This window comes from Psammomys obesus, unplaced genomic scaffold, assembly GCF_907164565.1.
Source record: "Psammomys obesus unplaced genomic scaffold, mPsaObe1.curated_primary_1811, whole genome shotgun sequence".
In the NCBI taxonomy this organism is placed as follows: Eukaryota; Metazoa; Chordata; class Mammalia; order Rodentia; family Muridae; genus Psammomys; species Psammomys obesus.
The window spans coordinates 22,039,435-22,044,226 of record NW_026585689.1 but is presented as its reverse complement, the minus strand read 5'-3'; the positions used below and the strand labels follow the sequence as shown (position 1 = coordinate 22,044,226).

At 35.5% G+C, this 4,792-nt stretch overlaps 1 non-coding gene across 1 annotated transcript; it reads right to left on the bottom strand.

Moving 5' to 3' along the window:
• Positions 1-2,531: 2,531 nt before the first annotated feature.
• Positions 2,532-2,638, bottom strand: LOC129667490 (U6 spliceosomal RNA). The gene has a single exon (XR_008718742.1). It is a non-coding gene; the product is annotated as a U6 spliceosomal RNA (small nuclear RNA).
• Positions 2,639-4,792: the final 2,154 nt, after the last annotated feature.

Below are 4,792 nucleotides of genomic sequence, written 5' to 3'. Positions count from 1 at the left end.
ATTATTTGATAATTGTTTCCTAAAATGGCTTGGGCTTTGTTCTTATTACTAAGAATATTCCTCTATTTGTATATATGCTAAACTTTCTCTACGTATTTATCAACAAAAGGGTACCATCTTTAATTTCAATAGTACACTGTGGAAAAGGCTGAATAGTGGAGAACATGATGTACTGAGTTCAATATCTTGTTGGACAAGGCAGAAAAAAATAAATCAAGATCTTCCCTGGAAACCTGAAAGTCACTATATGTCTGTATAATGCGTACACACACACCCGACACACAAATAAAATAATTATAACATTTTTCTGTGCTAATAATTGTATAAATTTTGTCTCTCAATACTTGTTTGTACTCCAATAATTTCAATATATGATATGATCCATGCAGATACAATGAAGTGGCATCCATCATACAGACTGTTAAACAGGTGTAGCATTCCATTGCTATTGACTTCTTGATGAAATTCAACAATGACCTTGGAATATCAAGCTATGAAGATATAACATCAATAGCATAAGCAAGATAAAAACTGTGATAAAATATATGAGTCACATTACAGGCAAAATTGCATTGATATAATGAGATGGCTTCACATGAAGACATAAAATTGAAAATTTACAAATAATTTATCTAAATTTAACATTTAATATTTATGGACTTTTGTTGACTGCAATTAATGAAACTAGAAAATAATAGTGTGGGGAAAAAAGGAGAAAACTGTGCAGTAAAATGAAGATATTATGTGCCAGGGGTCAAATTTTAAGTAACAATATGTTATAGAGTGTCTAAATACATAGTTGAATTCACTAAGTGAATATATTCCATTTGGTCACATTATATCAGAAAGTACCAATACTTTTGATATTATGAATAATGTCTGTTGTATTTTTCTTCATGTTCATTAATTGCATGTAATAATTACAAATGTGTTTATATGTAAAAGCTAATTTAAAGAAAAAAATTGTGTGTGTTTATATATGTGTGATTTATGTATAAGAATAAAAAGTGAAGATAATCAATTGATACATTTAATGATTCAAACTGAGGCTGAATTGAAATTTTTATTGCTAATGAAAGTGAGAAATAGGACACTTACTGGAAAACAATTTGCTTTCATATAAAGTAAACATTCAGTGTTACACTTTTGTTTACTTTTGTACACTCAGGCTCTTGTTCTGTTCAGGAAGTTTTTTCCTGTGCCAATTAGTTCAAGGCTCTTCCCCACTATTTCTTCTAATAGATTTAGTTTGTCTGGTTTTATGTTGAGGTCCTTGATCCACTTGGACTTTGGTTTTGTGCAAGGTGAAAAATATGGATCTGTTTCCATTTTCCTATATGTAGACTTCCAGTTAGTCCAGCTCCATTTGTTGAAGATGCTATTTTTCCCATTGTATGTTTTTGGCTTCTTTGTCAAAAATAAGGCTTCCATAGGTGTGTGAGTTTATTTCTGGGTCTTTGATTTAATTCCAGTGATTTTCTAGCTTGTTTCTATGACAGAACCATGCCATTTTCTATTACTGTTGCTCTACAGTACTGCTTGAGATCAGGGATGGAAATACCACTAGTAGTTCTCTTATTTTACATGATTTTTTAAACTATTCTGACTGTTTTGTTTTTCCATATGAAGTTGAGAATTGTTATTTCAAGGTCTAGAGAGATTGTGTTAGTATTTTGATGGGAATTGCATTGCTCAAGTATGTGACATCATCAACCTTCCCAAGACCAAATCCCTAAGAATAGTGACTCCCACTCCTCTGCCAGTCATCACCTGCAATAAATGCTCAGCAGGGGATGACAGGTCTTGTATCCATTCACAGTCTATACTGTACTGTCAACTTCTGTGGTTTTGTCCTGGTCTTGTGTAGTCAAGCATAGCTGCTGTGAATACAGGAATCCATGAATTAAACGTTCCTGTCATATTTAGAAGACACTGTTATGCTCCAGGGCACCTCAGTCTTCACTCTTACATGTTTTTTGTCTAGTCATTGGAAATAAAGGGTTTGATATAGATGACCTATTTTGAACTGATCATTATACAGATGCTGTTACTACATTATGAGCTGTTAGGTGCCTTTGTATTAACTGTCATACTCTGCACAAATCTCTTCTCTGACAATGACTGAGAAATGCACTAACTTCTGCATATTACCTGTGAGTTCAGGTATATATTTAGAATGTAGTTTGATATTCTATGCATTTAGAAAAATAATAATAGTAGTAGGTTCACCCCCTAGAACCTGTGAACTCTGCAGCCGTGGGCTGTTGGTCAACCATGTTCACAGCACAGTATGATCATGAACTTTCACCTGTAGAAACAGGCCTCAAAACCAAACAGAAAGTGATTGGTTATGCCTATAAGATTTGTGCCACTATTACATCCAAGGGGTGTTTTTCCTTTTCTTTTTGTGCATAAATACTCATCTGGATTTATTGACATTATTTAACCATTTGTTGAACAAAACTCAAACTCTTGTTTTTAGTAAGTACATTCCACAGTACAAAGCCATCATGTTAATATCTGTACAGTTTAAAAATATGGAACACTTCTTGAATTTGAGTGTTATCCTTCCCCTAAGGCCATGAAAATCTTCTCTGTATCATTCCAATTTTAGTATATGACTCCAGATCTGCTGGCCTACCTTGGGTACAGCCAGCAGATCCAGAAGAGGTGAGCTGTAAGGGGACCCCAACCCCCATTGTCAGCCAGCCCCTGGAGGCCTATGGAGGTCCAGAACAGCATTCAGCTTGGAGCTCTCTTCACCTACTCCCAATCTGTCTGGGCTATCTGGGGTTTGTCTTTTCAATCTGGTTATTGTCATAGCTGGGGCAAATAATATTTTTTGTTGTGTTATATGTTCTGAAATAACTGTTGCCACCATTATCTTTCAAATTTCTCTAGAGGGTAAATAGTATACCTTTCAAGATAGCTATTTATTTGCCATTAATCACAGCTTATTAATTTACTTATGTATTTATTTCTTTGAGATGGCATTTCACAATGTAGTTCTGTGTGGCTTAAACCTGACTATGTAGATCAGATTTCCCACAAGTTGTACCAACGCCTACTTGTACCTCCAAAGAAGATGGGATTTCAGTTGAGAACTATCTTATTTACACATAACATGCACTTTCAATGAAAATTTTCAGCATCATGTAATCTCATGTACTCTCAACATTTTACATTATGGATGATGATAAAATGTTTAGTTGTTTAGAGATTTGAGAAGCAGGATTTCAAGAGTAAATAAAGTGTACACACATACGGAAAGAATCGGGTGAAAAAAATCTTGTTGAAAGTTCTGAACACAGTGTCTGCTTGAAATCAGAGGCACCTTTCATTTGGAGCCTTCTTGAGGAACTGTAAATGTTTACTTTACGCCCTCATGTGAGGCCCTCACAGAGTGGTGTCCCATGAAGTTGTCAAGCAGTGCTTAGACAAGGTGTTCTCACGAGGTCCTCTCATGCAGTACTCCCCCAAGCACAATGTGGTGCTCTCACACAAAACTTGCATGCAGTGCTCAGAGGAAGAGTTCTTTCGATATGCACATGCTAGGTCCTCCTGTATGGTCTCCCAGCACTCTGTGGTGTTCTCACATAGCATGTGCTCTGACAACACTGTGCCCTCTACTGATCTGCTTCGACAATACTTCACAGTGTCCTCATCTCATTGCTCCTTTTGGGAAGGAGGGCCCCAACTGGCATCCTCTATAGATGTCTGATGGAACAACAACAACAACAAAAAAAAACAGCCTATAAAAGACTCTGTAGTCTTCTCTTGATGAAGCACTTGTAAGCTCCCAAGAAGATAAGGAAGTTGTTTTTTTTTTCTCCAGAAACTGATTAGTGCCCTCTTCCAAAACTTTAAATAGCATTTTATGAAATACACCTTACATGCACCTTAACATGAACACTGACCAATCAAAGAGAAATTTTTTAAACTTTTCATTCTTTTTGAGGAATAAACAAGAAAAAAAGAAGGAAAGAGACAAATCTAGTTCACTAAGATGAGGTTGTTCTTAAACTACACATTTAGTTCCTTCACTTTTAATAGTAGAGTTGTTGACTCAAGGTATGAGAGTAAGTATGAATGGAGAAGCATAAATGAATGAGAGTAAATCAGTAGGGAATATTGGTTAGCAATGACTTAGGAGGCTATTAGAACTGATTAACTCAAAACTAAAATATTAAAATTCACATGATAGTGAAAAGATTGTATTTATAGTGTACTCTTCCATGTAGAGCTAAAATGTAAAATAAATAAAGTGTAATGATTTAAAGTGAAAATCTGAACAAGCTAAAATACTGTGAGCTTCTTGTTAAAGAATCATTAAATCTGATGTTCCCCTTCTAAAAACCAAGGTCAGAACATTTTATGAGCCTTCCATTATTTGTCTTTTATGATGTATGTGTTAAAGGTTAGTGCATACCAAAAAATAATCCCCTGCAGTCTGGTATAGAAAAGGAGGAGAAAGCGCCACTCAGTGATTCATTTCTGGTAGTGAAAATACGGCCTCTCTATGAAGGAATTGAATGAGAACTCCAGGCTGGTTCTGGATGACTGCCTGCCTCTTGATTGCCATGCTCCCCGGCAATAGATAGCAAGATCCTTTCTTTACAGAGTCAGCCATGCCCACTATCTCCTTTTAGGAGATTCTCCCAAAAGACATGACCATGACACTTTTCAAACTCTCTGAGGTAATTAGCACACTATCTTCTTTTTCAGTTCTCTTATCTTTCTTCAGTCTTCAGAAATTCAATTCACTTATTGATAAGTTGTTAAAACTCTAAGA